The following is a 16,505-nucleotide window of genomic DNA, read 5'->3' as shown; positions in this document are numbered from 1 at the left end:
CCTACACTTATCCAGCTGCTCAAAGGAAGGTTCCTCCACAAACTTTCGCAAATCAAAAGTAGCCATAACTACAGTACCTTGCCAAAACACAATCCACAAATCAAAATCCTGTACCAACACCAAAATTCTGCAACACAAAAAAAAATCCTTAGGACGGGAATTTGATATCCCGGACGACCCCCAATAATGTTACGACCCCAAGTGTCCAGGGGAAAAGGGGTGTAACATTTAGGATAATTCTTTTGGAAGCAGATGGGTTTTGGTGAGGGACTAGGAAGCGTGATAAGGGTAAGGAACTAGAGTGGTGCCAAAGAAAAGAAAATAACAAACAAAATGGAGCTGGCTGGGACAGTGAGGGAAAGCTAATCCGACAACAAAAGAAAACCAGAAACACACGGTCTTCTGCGTCTTCAACACCCTAGTTAACCTGCACTGACTACCCAAAACCATACAAGACAAATGGCACTCACCCGTACTAAACTAGTGTACTAATACAAAATTAACTAAGTGTGTAAGTGTACCCAACAACCTAAACTAACCTTATATACAAAAGTTCACACAAAAACACAAGTGAACCAGGAATACAAATAAGGAAAAACAAGAGTAATCAACAGGACAGGGTACAAAAGAACACATAAGTTGAACATGTAACACTTGGGCAAGGTAAAGACAAATCAAGGATGAACACACAAACAAACGAAAGTACAAAGAAACTAACGTAAAACCAACAAAACAACAAAGCCGAAGCTATACGAAAATACACAAAAACAAAGCAAAACAAACCAACAAACGAAGCCGAAGCAATAACAAGAAGCGAAGCGAAGCGAAGCGAAGCGAAAACCAAAACCGAACGGGACCGAAGTCAAACGAAAGGCCTTTTCTTTCTGAAAGCCTCCATGTTATATAGTGAATAAAATGTGTTCTGATTGGCTGAAGGCTGATTGATGATGACATCATATTGAAACAGTGGTGTGATGGTTGGCCAATGGGGAAGGGCGAACAATCAAGGGTCAGCAGTGTGGACATAACAGAAAAACACACATAACACACACTGGGACGTAACAGTGCCGGCGAGGGGGAGCTCACCCTGAGGTCTGTGCGGGTTCCAATGCCCCAGCATAGTGACGGAGACGCTGTGTTGTAAAAGGGTGCTGTCCTTTGGATGAGATGTAAAACCGAGGTCACAGCGCTCTGTGGTCATTAAAAATGACCACCAAAACCTTTGACAAAAGCTCTTGGTAATTGATGGTCTTCAATAATGCTCCTCCTTTAGGTACATTTTAAATCAGCTGAAAAATGCTGTGAAATGGGGGGGCACTTCAGGCCAGTGTAGGATTTGGGTTACAAGAACCATGAAACTGCATGAGAAAGCCCGTACACTGAATTACACAGCTTTCTATTCAAAGGAGGACAAAAGAAATTCCCTGAGTTCGATTTTTTGCAGCACAGAGAGGACCACTGTCGTGAGGCCGGTTAGCTCAGTGGGTTAGAGCGTGGTGCTAGTGACGCCAAGGTTGTGGGTTCGAGCCCTGTACGGTCCAGGTGAGATGGGTTGTCATGCAACGCTGCTACATAGTGCCAACAGACAATTAAATGACAAAAATGAAGAGAGTTAAAGCAGCTGGAGAGGTTCTCTTACAACTTTTGAGCTGACACAGTTTTGGAAAATGTTTCCTTCACGCTGCACTGTACCACATAATCAGCCAAGAGTCTCCAAAACAAAACAGAATTGACAGTCATATAATGTCCATTAACCCCGGCTTAAAACGCAGCATCATGTCTGCCATCATAAGAATATGAGTCCAATATTTTAGAATATAGTCAGAATGACTTCTAACCTTACCTGTGGTGTCTTTAATCCCTATTGTTCAATGCATGGTGTACGTACTGCATACATGTGTCTTGAGAATGAGGAATGGGCCCCTGAGACAGTCATTTACCTGTTTCACAAATGATCATATTTTACTAGAGATTCTGTATGGGATTCAGATGTGCATTCGGACAGCAATCCCTTTCAAGAAATGATACGTTCTGGATGAGATCAGTGGTGCTGGAACACTGTATTTAGGATGTGTTTGCAGTGATTGTGTGTCCCCTGCTTCAACGCAGTGATATATAGATGTGCTCCTGTAATTTATTGGTACATGCCCAGGGCAGTAAGCAGTCTGAGGATTTATTTCCAGACGGCATAGAGCAGTGAAGCAGTGAAGTAGTGCAACACACTGGATCATTATATTATTAGAATCTATTCTATTTAAATTATTACATTATACACAATTTGAGTTCATTTTAAAAAGTAAAAGGTAATGAAAGGAATGCATTTTCGTAAGAAAGATAATACCGATATGCATGTGATAATCTTCCTTATATCATGTAGTGCGTCATTTGGACACTTTGTGGGCTTGAAATACAAAGAAAATCATGTTCTATGGTACAAGATAAATACAAAACTTAAGCTTTTATTTTAATTAGATTTGTTTATAAAGCATAAGCAATCATTTATTACATTAATATATCTGAAAATAACATTTTAGACTCATATTATTACATACAGGTCTCTAGCTTCAACACAGTGCTATATATATATGCTCAGTGATTTATTGGTACATGCCCAGGGCAACAATCAGAATGAGGATTTATTTCCAGATGGGCTACAGGTAGTGTTGTGAAATACTTCAACACACTGGATCGCAGATTTAGACCCCCTGCACTCTTACTCCTTAAAAACCAAAGAAATGAAGATATGTAGCAATCACATTGTAACAGGGGTGACAGTGACTTAATGCTTATACTAGTGGACTTCTGGTACCTTTAGGGTACGGTGTTCCCTGAAGGGCTCTCAAACCCCACATTTCAGATGCCTAGCTGTATCGCTGATGTGTTGCACCTCAGAATCACTTTTAAACCTTACCTCTGGTATCTTTAATCCCTATTGCTCAACGCATGGTGAAAGTATTGCATAATTGTGTCTGAAAATGAGCAATGGGCACCTGAGAGACTCATTTGCCTGTTTCACAAATGATCATATTTGACTAGAGATTCTGTTTGGGATTCAGTTGTGCATTCTGACAGCAATCCCTTTCAAAAAACGATACATTCTGGATGAGGTCAAAGGTGCAGGAACACTGTATTTAGGATGTGTTTGCAGTTATTCTGTGTCTCTAGCTTCAACACAGTGATATATATATATATGCTCACTGATTTTTTGGTACATCCCCAGGGCAATAATCATTTTGAGGATTTATTTCCAGATGTGCTAGGGGTAGTGTTGTGAAATACTTCAACACACTGGATCGCAGGTATAAACCCCTTGCACTCTTACTCCTTAAAAACCAACAAATGCAGATATGTAGCAATCATATTGTAGCAGACACTCATTTGCCAGTTTCACAAATTATCATATTTTACTAGAGATTCTGTTTGGGATACGGATGTGCATTCTGACAGCAATCTCTTTTAATGATTTTACCTTATCGCAGCTTTGCCCTTCTTGCCTCTTTGGACAATATCTCTATCTTGTGGTCGTTGTTGGTAATTTCTAGACAATATCTCCATCTTGTGGTCGTTGTTGGTAATGTCTTCTCATGCCCTTTTTTATTTCAATTCTCTATTAGTTGATTCTAGAATCTCTACAATAGAGTTGAAAACATCAGTTTTATAGCAGACAATAAGACATTATTTATAGTCCAATTAGAAATTTATTACCCTGTTTTTAACATAATAACAAATTAAAATTGATTAAAACTAAGTTTGGAACACCAGGGAACATAACAAATGATTTTTAGGAAAACCATGAGGTTCTCTGTGTCCGATGCCTGCAAGGGGAGAAAGCTAGAATCCTTTGATTTTTTCAAAATTTGAAAATAAACATCATATAACAACAGCTTTCATTCCTAGGAGTGAAAAACAACCATTTTTGAAGACATAGTAGTTTCTAAAACACTACAATAAGTTAAAAACAACCATTTTATATTACATTATTTTTTGTGAAATTAGTCATTTTTTGCACTATTTTTAATAAAATCTCTAATTAAAAGTGATTAAAATTAAGTTTGGAACAACAAGGAACACAAAAAAAAAATATTTTAAGGAAAAAAATGATGTCTTCTGTGCCAGGTGCCTGCAAGGGGAGAAAGCTAGAATCCTACCCAGGCTCCTGGAGCTCTGTCCTGGCTAAAGGAGGGTGAATCCATCCCCTTCAAAGCTCCATGAAAAAATGATATTTTTAAATTTGAAAAAAAAAACATTATAGAACAACATCTCTTGGTCCACAGAGAGCAACAATCCAACTCTGAACAAAATCCATTGACTGATCCCCGAATCCTGAAGTTTCTTCGCATGATATCAAGCTTGCAACCACTTTCTGGAAAACGAAGAAAAAGGCCAAAAATGAAAAAAAAGTTATCAATTCTAGAGCCTAAGAGGAAAACAAGACAAATGTATATCTCCAAATAATTTTATGTGCTTCAGAAGAGCCCAGGAAAGTTTTTTGCATACATGAAACCACGCCCGTTTGCACGTAAGCAGACATGGTTGCACAAACGACTGCATGAAAGCACGCGTGCATGCAAAGTCATCCTGTTGAGCATTTGAAAAGCCGCACCACGCCACACTTGAAATAGCTCTTACATTAGTGGTAGACACAGGAATCGCCGCAGGAATCAAAATTGAACCTAGTTGCCACATCACATACATCCTGTTCAACGATAAAAAGGTAACATCTATCCTCGCTCCAGAGTAAATCTCACGTTGAGGGCATATTTTTTTCCACTTTACCATGAGTCGGGCTCGGCTGCACAGAGGCGAGAGCAGAGTAATGAGGTCACGGGGACAGGGGAGTCACACGCTGGCGGTTTGAACACACGGAAGATCACTGCGGGATCCACAGTATGTGGACCCTCCGTGCGCCATCAGTCCACAGTCCGGGCTCTGAATCCTGCCATCCGAGTTAAGATCTCGGCGGAACCTGAGGCACAGTTCCTTCTTAAAACGTAATCTGGTGAGCATTTCTAGAATCGTACTTGTATAGATGCAGCCTTTAATGTGTTGCTAGTTTAAAATTGATGACTTCTTGAACTTCAGTAGGCAACTGCCCTCTTGATTTCGGATTTAATTTCTTTATTACAGGGGCGCTTTTATGAAGACAGAGTCATGTTCAGGTACTTTGCTTGATGGAGGAAGCTCATTACGGACTCTGTGATCTGCTCACCTGGAAAGGTCTGCTGTACTACTACAAGAGAGAAGTAGAGTCTGGAAGAAGGGACAATTTTATGATGCTTTGGAAGATAATGTTTTTTTTTCTTTGAAATCGAAATGAATCAGAATATCAGTGCAAAAGACAAACTCTTGGTTTGGTTTAAAAAGATATGGTTTTAAAACAGACAAAATGTAGTAAACAGGTGTTTCTCACTTTTGGAAAAGAATGGACCGGGGGTATTTTACTAGTTGCAGTGCTGATCTCACTGGGTTACAGTCCTGCAGTGTCACACGAGGGCCAGTGGCGCAATGGATAAAGCGTTTGACTACGGTTCAGGAGATTGCAGGTTCGACTGCTGTCTGGCTCAGGTCGTTTTTAAACGCATCGGGCTACTCCCCTAAGTAGTCTGTGCTACTTACTGCATTGTAATCGTACTCAGTAAGAGATTTCCTTCATGTAAATGAACTGCACCTGACAGCTTTAGAAAAACACCTGGGCTCAGTACTGTGCTGAGAGCTCAGCTTTGCTGTTCTAATTAGCACGCACTGCATCGGCTATGACCCGAACTTTTCAATTATTCAGATCAGTAAGTCAACACGTAGTCCACATGAAAGGTAGAAATATTCTCTTGTCTGTCTCTTGTTTGTATAGAACTGAATGTCCCTGACAATGTACTGTTAGTTTTAATTGAAGAACGGCATTTGTGTTCAAATATACCAGACAAGTTTACGTAACTGCTCATGCGACACTCAGTTGTAATTAGTCAAGAAATAAACAACAGCTGCAGGTCGAACAACAGCTGCAGGTTTGATTCAGAACGTATCATATTGCAGCGCCTTTTACTTCCATTGACAAATGATTGAGATTCGAAGAGAGATCCTTCAGACCAGCAAGCAAACCCACGGCTATTTCGGTTTTCTATCTAGGCAACGTTGGTGTCTGCAATAGCATACATGATAGCGTGATGCAATTTCTGTGGCTACATTTGTTGCACGTCATGCACAGTAAGAGTGTTTCTAACACCAAATACAAAGTCAACAATTAGCGATCACGCCTTCTCCTCAGTTAACCCACTGAAACCCTTGCTGTTAACAGTTCTTTACGAGCACCCACATATCGTGTCGGTTCTTTCAGCTTTATTCATTAGGTTTTCAAAGGCATACGTAGAGCACCAGAGGTCCTAACCCAAGATGTGTGGTTATCTGAAGGATTGCTTTCCATGGCAGCGGGTCCAAGCGATTTAGCGTTTTTATAGTACAGGCACAGGGACAAGGTGACGTGCGGCAGACGCCAGAGTAGGCAGGTTTCGAACCTGCGCGGGGAGTCCCCAGCAGATTTCAAGTCCATCGCCTTAACCACTCGGCCACGACAAAAGCGAGCTCACTCCCGCCGCATTCCTCCTATAATCTAACACGGAGTGCGAGGTGGCTGCGGATACGTTTTCAAAGTCGCTCTCCGTTAAAAAAAAATAAATACCTTTGACAAAATACGTGCCGGCAGACAGTCACACCTCAGAGGGTTTAAGGCTGGCTTCACGTTGAAATGATAAAGTCTCCCCGTCCGGATGTCAAAATGCAACTTTGGCAGACAGAAAAAACATCAACAAACCACAAATGTGGTCAAGGATTTTACAAGCTGCACCATACTGCACTTTCAAATGCATTTACATTCCTGTTAGACGCAGGAATTGCCTTTGTTTTGCGCGCTTACGAACGCCATGGAAAACGAAACAAAACAAAAGCCCTCAGCTCCTGCACTTGATTATAATGCCATTTCGTGTCGAAGCAGTAATTTACGCCATCCTACCACTGCAACACGGGGAATAGAGGGAAATGAGCACAAGCTACGAATCGTCTCAATCGCTCCCTAGAGTCGTAAGGCGCATTGAAGGGTGCACCCCCATCATTAATTGTTGCGCCTCTGTGAAAGGAAAGCTCTTGAGCAGTCTTTGAAACAGCTCAGATCAAACACTTGATTGCTTCCATGCGCATCTGGAGCCCATTTCTTATTTTCACTTCACGCCGCCCAAAGCATTTCTAAAACAGGAGATTCGCGTTTAGGAATGCGCCCTGCCCTACAAATAAAACAGGTCTACGGGTCTGAAACCTGCTCCACGGAAAACAGTTCTGTTGCGCTTTTGATCAAAGGGAGATTCGCTGTTCTTACTTTTTGATGACATAACACCCAAAGGGGCTTCTTTGGAGCTGGATTCCAACCAGCATCCTTAAGTTTCTTGGCGGTATCCTTTACAGTCCTCTGTTCGGTCGACAAGGGACTGAAGGGGGCAGCTTTCCTCACACATACAGTGCAATGTACTGTAGTGTTCCCCTTCATTGAATTCGCAGTTCTGCATCAGACCTCTAACTCGTTTCCTTAGCTTGGATTTAAGCCACGAAGCAGGCTTCTTCTGTATAAAGGTCTAGAGGAATCACAAACTATTTGAGAGGCCATCATCCCAGGGGGAACTGACAAAGTCTATCCCTAAACACCTAGCGCAGTCTCTCGAGAGACTGTCAAAAATCTCTTTCTCCATTCGTGCTGCAAGTAAGTGAAAACGTGGTCTCAACCCAGGGCCACTTGGCAGCAGCAGCACGTAAATACTGTTACTGCTCGATACCGACGTTAGCCTACCATACCATGTTTAGTCACCGCTAGGAAATGTAAGGCTCTAGTACCGGAGCAAACGACAGGAGGGCCAACGTTGAACAGGCACACGAGTTAGATATGGAGAGCGACGAGGATGGGATTCAAACCCACACGTGCAGAGCACAATGGATTAGCAGTTCATCGCCTTAACCACTAGGCCACCTCGTCGGCGAAACTGGGCTGTCCGGACATGGGTTGGCTCGCTCCAGATGATCTTTTTCTTTTTTCTCCCTCGTACTCGAGGGTCATTTTCCTGTTCCACATGCGATTTCAACATTTTCCTTGGGAGATGTCAAGCCAGCAAGCCACTGCTGTGGTTCAGTGGCCAGTGTGGAGTTCAGTGGCCCTGTTGTACACAGAAAGCACATTGAGCTCCTTGGACATGAAAAGTTCCAGATAAAAGCCATTTGTCATCCTTTCTCTTGGTGTCGATGTTGCTATTGTATGTAAAGGTGGCAACTTGCTCAGCGAGCAGGCGGAGCACACACCGAATGCAGATGTGTCTGAGTGGTGTGTCCAAGTGGCTGCAAAAGGACAACACTCCCGGGGCGCCGTGGCTTAGTTGGTTAAAGCGCCTGTCTAGTAAACAGGAGATCCTTGGTCCAAATCCCAGCGGTGCCTTTTTTTGTTCTGTCTTCTCGAACAGAACTGGTCATTATGGACAACCGCCTACGGCTAGACTTAATTAAATGCAAGTATTCATTTCCTGTCTTTAACGCGACTTGTTTTTCTTAAAATGGATGCAACTTGCAAAACATGAAATACAAACCTTGCTAATCAGCGCTAGCGGCTGGCAAAAAAAAAGAAGTCAGCAATGTTTTTTTTCTTTAACCTTAACCCTGCTAATGGAGAAGAGTTAAACGACCAAGTCTATGCAGTTTCAACAGTGCGCACGTCGGGTTCTTAGCTGAAAGGGTGGTAAATCACGCTCACCCCAGTCCTTAATCTTTTAAAGAGGATACAAAATTGAACCTAGTCGCCACATCACATACATCCTGATCAATGATAAAAAGGTAACATCTATCCTCGCTCCAGAGTAAATCTCACGTTGATGGCATATTTGTTTTCACTTTACCGTGAATCGGGTTCGGCTGCACAGAGGAGAGAGCAGAGCAATGAGGTCACGGGGACAGGGGAGTCACACGCTGGCGGTTTAAACACGCGGAAGATCACTGAGGGATCCACAGTATATGGACCCTCCGTGCGCCATCAGTCCGCACTCCGGACTCTGAATCCTGCCATCCGAGTTAAGATCTCGGCGGAACCTGAGGCGCAGTTCCTTCTTAAAACGTAATCTGGTGAGCATTTCTAGAATCGTACTTGTATAGATTGTAGCGTGCTCTCTGAAGGCACCAGTTCTGTAGGGTTTGGGCATTAACTGGGACAATTATTAATTGTAGCAGTAAATCATAAAATGATTCTTTGGATGGCCTTAGAATCCAACCATGCGATATAACTCAAACAACGCACACACATAGGTACTAATACACGAGGATACATTTATTAATAAATAGAATATGCATGTAAACCTAACAGATCTTATCAAGAGGGTTATCAGAATACAAAAGGTATATATTCAGTCAGTTACAAAGAGTTACATATATCAAGAGGACATATGTTCAGTATATCATTCATTTAGACCGTTTCGTAAATGAACTTGGTTATAACTTCTACATTGGATACTCAAAACAAGTACATAACTCTTAGGAATTAAATTGGTATCAACTGGTTGGGATGACAATTGAATTCTCGAGCTGTAATGCATTGAAGTTGAATACTCATCCAGTCTCTGGGGATTCAGATCTCCTGCAGACTCAAAGAAGCAGTTGCAGGCTTGTTGCTGTCCAATCCGCGCTGTCTGGCTTGGTGCCAGGTTGTGCTGTGCGGTTTGCGACAGTGCGCTGCTGATGCTCACTGACCGGCTAGTTAGTGTTGGCTTTAACTAGCAAAGTTTATGCACAGGAGAAAAGATGACTGTGGGTCCCAGCAGGTCAGGAAGAGGACCGGTTCGTTCCTGATGAAGCGCTTGTTCTGATTAGTGATTCAGCTGTCCACAGATCCGACCTGTTCACGAGGCTTGCTGCTGATGCTAACCTCGGGTGGATCCTCTGGTTACTCATGGCAACCTCCACTCTCGACTCTTAGAACAGAGGAAAGTACTGGCACTCGGACACACTGGCCGTTCCGTGGTTGTCCGGGCTGAGTCTCAGGATGGTCAGGAGGCGTGCTGTGAGAATGTCCTGCCCTTGGGAGCCTTCTGCTCCTGGGCCGTCCTGCCATGGAATTGTCTTGCACCCCTGGAATTCTCCTTAGAATTCTCCTACTGGAATAGTCCTACTAGTTCTCCTTCTCCAGGCTCTCTGTTGCCTGTTTTTACCTGGAGGAACTTCGGCTTGTCATTGGCTGAAAGTTTAATGGGCATCAGAGTCCCACATGGGTTACATTGCCCTACCAGTCCCTGACTGGTTGATCAAGGTGAGATATGAGTCACTTACTCCTGACACCTAGGAATGCAATCCAGATGTCCATCTGGCACTCCCTAGACAGATAGGCGCCAATGGATGTCCATTGATCATGATAGCCAGGCTTAGCTAAGTGCATCCCCATTTGGGAGCTGTCCCTTATCAAAAGAAAACATCTTTAAATCAGCCTGCATGAATAGTTTCTCTGTGGCTGCACCACAGAGATGAAGAGAGAGATGGGGCCTCATTTGGGAAAGCACAGCAACACTTATTTCTGTCTTATTAACAAGCATTGCCTCTACAAATCCCCCCTTTTTGAAGGCCACGAGGTCCTGAGGCGTTGTTGCCTTCAAAACAAAACAGAGTTAAGTGATGTCCCCTGTCATTAGAACATTAACCTTAAATGTCCACATTTCTCCTCGAGAATTCATACCGGAACCAGCATTGGGAACAAACAGGATTAATAACATCTGGAGTATGTATAAACACGGTAGGAGACATCATCTCAGTCTAGGCATTACAAATCAGGAAGTTCACTGTCAGTATCTGATACCTCTGTAGGCAGATATTTGGGGAAGAAGTAACTTCCTTTCTTTTGACATGCTACCTTTGACTCATTTGTGCTACCCGGAGTACTTCTTGATGTAAGAGTACAGCATTCAGAGTACATTGTCAGTCATGATCCAGCTTCCCATCAGCAGTGTTACAATAACACCGGTTCCTGTTCCCAGCCCCCCTGATGAACCATGAGACCTGTGTTGGGCACCTGCCAGGGTGGTTTGGAGGTTTGTTCCATTAAAGCAAACTAACTACCTGTACCTCCTGAGGGCTTACTGTTTCTTGGATTTCTCTCCAATTCAATAGTGTGGCACCTGAAGGCATCCACGACCTCAAGTTTGGTCTTATGTTGTCTGGTTCCAGACCGTACAGTGTCAAGTTACCATGCTGTACTATGGCCTCCTTGGGGCCAGTAGCATGCAAACCTATCAGAAATAGCAAACACACAACAGTGGCGGCAGCAATCAGTCCTCCCAAAAGTCTTTTCAGGTGGCTGATCCCAGTCATCTCCTTCTGAGTGACTGTTGCCTTTCTAAGTTGGCGCAGCATGTACATGGTCTCTTTCTCAGTATGCCATGTGGCATCTTGGGCACCAACATCCTGGAAATCTGAGGAGATCTGACGCAGCTGCTGATGCTGCTCCTCCATTTCCAGGACATCTGCTTTTTCAATTTGTTCATGCCTGTGCTCTAGGAACCCTGCAGGGGGTGGTGCAGCGGTGGAGCATGCCTGACCCTTGGCTTAGTGGTCATCTGGAGCACCTGAGTGATCTGGGATTGTTACTCCATTCTCACTGTTCAGGTCCACCCTGCACACTTCCTGATTGAGGAATCCCACTATCGGCATGTTTACAATCGTTCGCTGGGCGTGGGTGTAAGACACCTGCTCGCTCCCCCCTTCCCTCTCTAGGGGTTCAGGGAGCTGCCCCAGCACTGGGATAGCTAGTTCACTGTCTTTGAACTCACCATCACCCACCAGGCCCATGTCAGTGCAGGCGGGGATTCTGACACCCCCCTTTTCCATGTTCTGCACTCACAGTCGGGTGGCTTGCCCATCCAGCTCCAGTGGTTGGTGCTGAACCACTGTTGGTCAGACTCAGACTGACAAACTGAGCTGGTGGCTGTAATAAAACCGGCTCGGCTTTCATTCCCTGTCCCTTCTGGGGGACTGGGTGTATTGGCAACCCTGCCGTTGAGGCAGGAACAATCAGGTCAATCTCACTCACTCAATCTCAATCTCACCTGGTAGTTGTGAGAAATAATGTTACCTGACTGCAGGTTCCCTGGGTCACAGCAGAGGGAATCGGCATCTGGGATCAGGTGTGTCCACAGCGCAGTAGTCTCAGCGTCCAGCTGAACCTCCTGTCTAACCTGTGAATGTTGCACCAGGGGATTTCTTTATTTATGTCTTTATTTAGTGGTTTCATTAGTGACAATGGCTAAACTTTCTTGGAAAAATGTATTTTATGTAAACCATGTTTGCTATTAATTCATTTAGGACTAGAATATGTTCATTGTCTTCCAATAAAAGAAGGGTTCCTTTCGCCATAGTCGGGTTGACATTAGAAGCTTGCCACGCCCGGACTGTTACACCAACGCATTAGCATGTTAAAGCGATTTTGTTGAGGAGCCTAGCTTTCTTAACTAGTAAGTACTGTACTTCCTTGGTTTTGTAGGGGGGAAGGTGTCTTTCGCTGGAAATCTGGTCCCCTTCTACTGTGAAAATACCTGTGAAACCGGTTTAATCCGTCACAGCCAGCACTCCCGCTGGCCACCCACGTGTTATGCTCTTCATTAATGTCTAAGCCGGAACACATCATTATATCTCATTTTGTATTTCTTTTAAAAAAATCGTTTGCCCAGCCTAACAGTATTGTTGTTATTGTTTTTATCCTGTAAAGCGCTTTGAGGAGCCAGCTTTTAAGGCGCCATATACAATAAAGTTCATTATTATTACTATTGTTAAATTGCTGGACAGAGAGGTGAACATTATTACACGGAAGACAAAGATAGCGATTTATGTGTGGATGCTGCACATTGGTGGGGAGTCCCCATTGCCTGTAAAGCACTTTGAGTGGAGTGTCCAGAAAAGTGCTATATAAATGTAAGCAATTATTATTATGATTATTATTATTATTATTACGTTGCATTGTGCATTGTGTTGCTGTAATACAGTTTTAAATAATTAAAAGTCTAAACAGTATCAGCTTTATTTATGGGTTTTAAATCAATATAAATGTTTATATTGTAATGCCTAGGTGACTATTCATTGTTATTAAAATGACTTAAATTTGATCATGTTGTGATAATTAGAAATATAAATTTGTTTGGTGCGAGTGAAGTTTTATTTAATCTCTGAGCCAGGGAAACATTGTATTTTTTTAAAAAAAATGTTTATTAAAAAAAAAAGTAACGGCTCCAGCAGGATTCAAACACACAACATGTGATTTGGGAGTCAGGAAGCTAACCCACAGCACCACCAGCAAGGTCACAGAAAGAGTGTCGAAAAAGCCCTACAAAACATTATGTAACAATTCTTGTGTTGCGGTACATGAGTATAATTATATCGTTATTAATTTCTTTAAATACGCGATTCCATATTATAGTCCCTTTTAATCAAATTCTTGTACCGGAGCTTGTTGACTCCAGTATCACGTTAGTTAAAGACTTCGATGCTTAAAATGTTTAGGGAGAAATGGAATACTGGTGTGTATGTTTTCTTTAAAGTACCGAGACCAGCCATATACTGTATGTTTAAGTTCCAAAATTAATATTGTTTATGGCCTTCACACGTGTTACAGTATGCTCCTATTCTTTTTATGCTCAGGTACTAAGATTTCCCTTCAGTGGTAAAATTCCATATAAATATTCAATGCTTAAACGGGCACAGTAAAGACATTAAATATACATGTACATATACATACTGTATACAGTACAGTTTGCATACAGTAATATGTTTATGTTCCTAAATCAATCTCTTTAATGAGCATGTGAAAGGCATGGTGAATCGGAGATTCTCAAAAATTACTGTACTTTGCATGATTGGAAACAAATGCGTGATTGCGAAATGCTGTGGTGTTACTTTTACAAAGACGGTCAATGAAAAAAAGAATGTGGACCAGGGCACTACTTTGAGTTTACAGCTTGTCCAAGGTCATTCATTATTAATACTATTAGTAATATCTTCGTTAAAGACTTTGATGGCGACAGCTCAAACATGAGAGGTTGAGCTTTATTAGCTCCACCTTGCAGTAATTCCGGATACTATTATTTTTTTGCGGTTTTATAGGAGAATTTACGGTAACTCGTGGTAGACTGCGTAAAGCGCACCGCAAAATAATGTGGTATCGCCCGCTTGTTTTGAATAGCTGCATCTGTACGCCCCGTGTCTCAACGGTAGGACGGAGTCAAATACTGCCTCGATACGTAACAGCGTTATATTAAACCGCAGGACTTGAGGGCTGTTTTGTTTGAATGTTCAAGGCATTGGTAAGAGCGTAGGTCAAGGGCCATTGGTGCATCTCCTGTAACTGGAGTAAAAATGCTATTCAAAGTGCAGTGACTGAAATCGTCGTCCACATGTCTCTGTTGTTGATTGCTTTCTGTCTAAGAACGTTCTGTTTTCATGTCCGAACGGGGAGACTTTATCATTCCAACTTGAAGCCACCCTTAAGTCCTCTGAGGTGTGTGTGTGTGCTTGCACGTATAGCGTAAAAGGTTTCTTAAACGGAGAGCGAACTTGAAAAAAGTTGCCTCCGCCGCCGCCGCCGCCTCGCACTCCCTGTTCGATTGTAGCAAGAAGGCAGCGGCCGCGGCGCTCGCTGTAGTCGTGGCCGAGTGGTTAAGGTGACGGACTTGAAATCCGTTGGGGTCTCCCCGCGCAGGTTCAAATCCTGCCGACTACGGCGTCCTTTGCATTTGGTTGCGTGCGTGCGTGCGTGTAAAAGGACCAGCGCCGTTTCGTTTTCGCTGGGACCTTTAACACTCTAAATCGCCTGGACCTGCAGCCTGTGAAATCGAATCTTCAGCACCCACGAAGGACGCTCTGCAGATAGACACAGATAACGATGCTTTTCTGCAACGAGCTTTCCAGCTGAATTTTCTCGGCAGCTCCGTACTGAACCTTTCTCCATTGCAACATAGCGGAGGCTCGTCACGTCTAAGGCAAGGCTGTGTAGGACCGCATACGCCACAGTGACTTGTACACAGACCACATGAAAGGCAAGCAAAATACACTTTTAAAATTCCAAAGACTCACAAGGTCAGAGGAACAGCGATGACCTGAACAGATCTGTTACAGAAGTCTAGGTTGACCTTTTTAGAGCTGTAATTGCATTTTTGTTTAATAGAAGATCAAATCTACTCGCATGTACCAGCACCTTACAGTTTATTGATGTTAATTCTGTTTAAGTAATAAGATTGCTAACGATGTTGTACTTTAGCCGGTGTTTTTTAGAACAAATTGCTTACACTTTTGTAAGGAATACGCAGTACGTGCCTTTGTCAGTCATTGCTCACCATACCTGTAACTTTCTTATCTAACTCACTTCCTCAAATGGTGAAGGTCCACAAACATAAATGAAAAAAAAAACCCTTGCTGTAGATGAGGTGCACAAAAAAGCAGCCCCTGATAGTGTATAACACATTTATACTATTGCAGAGACACATGTAACATATATATATACATACTGTATATATATATGAAACAGAAATAGAAACAGAAACAGGAATCGCTTACTCACCTGGAGAATCTCTGTAGGAATATCTAGCATTTATCAATGGAAATAAAAGCTGCTTTAATAAAGTGCATGTTCAAACTCAAACCCTCAGCTGCTGTTCTTGTTTGTTTTGGGAAAAATTGCTACTGAGCATCGCATGAGCCGTTACGTACCCTTATCTGTTAGGGAATTTCAAGGGAGGAGTTAGGTCAGAATGGGTAGGCTGCAAAACAACAAGTAAAGATTTATTCCAAGATGAAACGTTGTGGCGGTTTTCTTATCTTTTCAGCATGGACTAAACTTTTACGTGTTCCTTATATGCTATATATGTATATATTAGCACCAATGTCGTTCTTAAAAACTAACATGAAATTGTCAGGGACATTCAGCTATATACAAAGACGAGACAGACAAAGTAATAATTCTATATTAACGTGGCCTACATATTGACGCAATGATCGAACTAACTGACATGTTCTGATTCAGATCCCCTGCAGTTCATGCCAATTAGAACAATAGCAGCGCTGAGTCCTCCCCACCCTACTGAGCACAAATTCAGCTGCTCTCCAGTTCTGTTCTGCATGTTTTTTCATTGCAATTGAGCTCGGAGCTGGAGATGATCTCCATACAGTTCTGTGTTAACTAGCCCGCACTTGCGTGCTAATTTACGGGTTGTGGCAAATGCTTTTCTATAGTTCACATACATGACGGCAACCTGTTACCGAGGAACCTGAGAGGTTTAAAAGCCTCACGAGCCAGGCAGGACTCGAACCTACAATCTTCTGATCCAAAGTCAGACGCGTTATCCATTACGCCACTGGCCCATAGAACATGTGCTTGTACTCCACCACAGAGAGCTCTACACTGCTACCAGTAGTACACTTCCCCATCTAAATTTTCACAGCAAGAAACTTGTGTTTCCTAC

General features: G+C 42.8%; 3 non-coding genes across 3 annotated transcripts; 2 read left to right on the top strand and 1 right to left on the bottom strand.

The window, feature by feature from the left end:
* The first annotated feature begins 8,390 nt into the window (after positions 1-8,390).
* On the top strand, positions 8,391-8,464 carry trnat-agu (transfer RNA threonine (anticodon AGU)). Its single transcript has one exon. It is a non-coding gene; the product is annotated as a tRNA-Thr (tRNA).
* A 6,221-nt stretch (positions 8,465-14,685) lies between these two features.
* On the top strand, positions 14,686-14,767 carry trnas-uga (transfer RNA serine (anticodon UGA)). Its single transcript has one exon. It is a non-coding gene; the product is annotated as a tRNA-Ser (tRNA).
* A 1,564-nt stretch (positions 14,768-16,331) lies between these two features.
* Positions 16,332-16,404, bottom strand: trnaq-uug (transfer RNA glutamine (anticodon UUG)). The gene has a single exon. It is a non-coding gene; the product is annotated as a tRNA-Gln (tRNA).
* Positions 16,405-16,505: the final 101 nt, after the last annotated feature.

The sequence above is a fragment of the Lepisosteus oculatus genome, unplaced genomic scaffold (genome assembly GCF_040954835.1).
Source record: "Lepisosteus oculatus isolate fLepOcu1 unplaced genomic scaffold, fLepOcu1.hap2 HAP2_SCAFFOLD_83, whole genome shotgun sequence".
Taxonomy (NCBI): Eukaryota; Metazoa; Chordata; class Actinopteri; order Semionotiformes; family Lepisosteidae; genus Lepisosteus; species Lepisosteus oculatus.
Note: the sequence above shows the minus strand (reverse complement) of the source record. Positions and strands in the feature narration are given on the sequence as shown.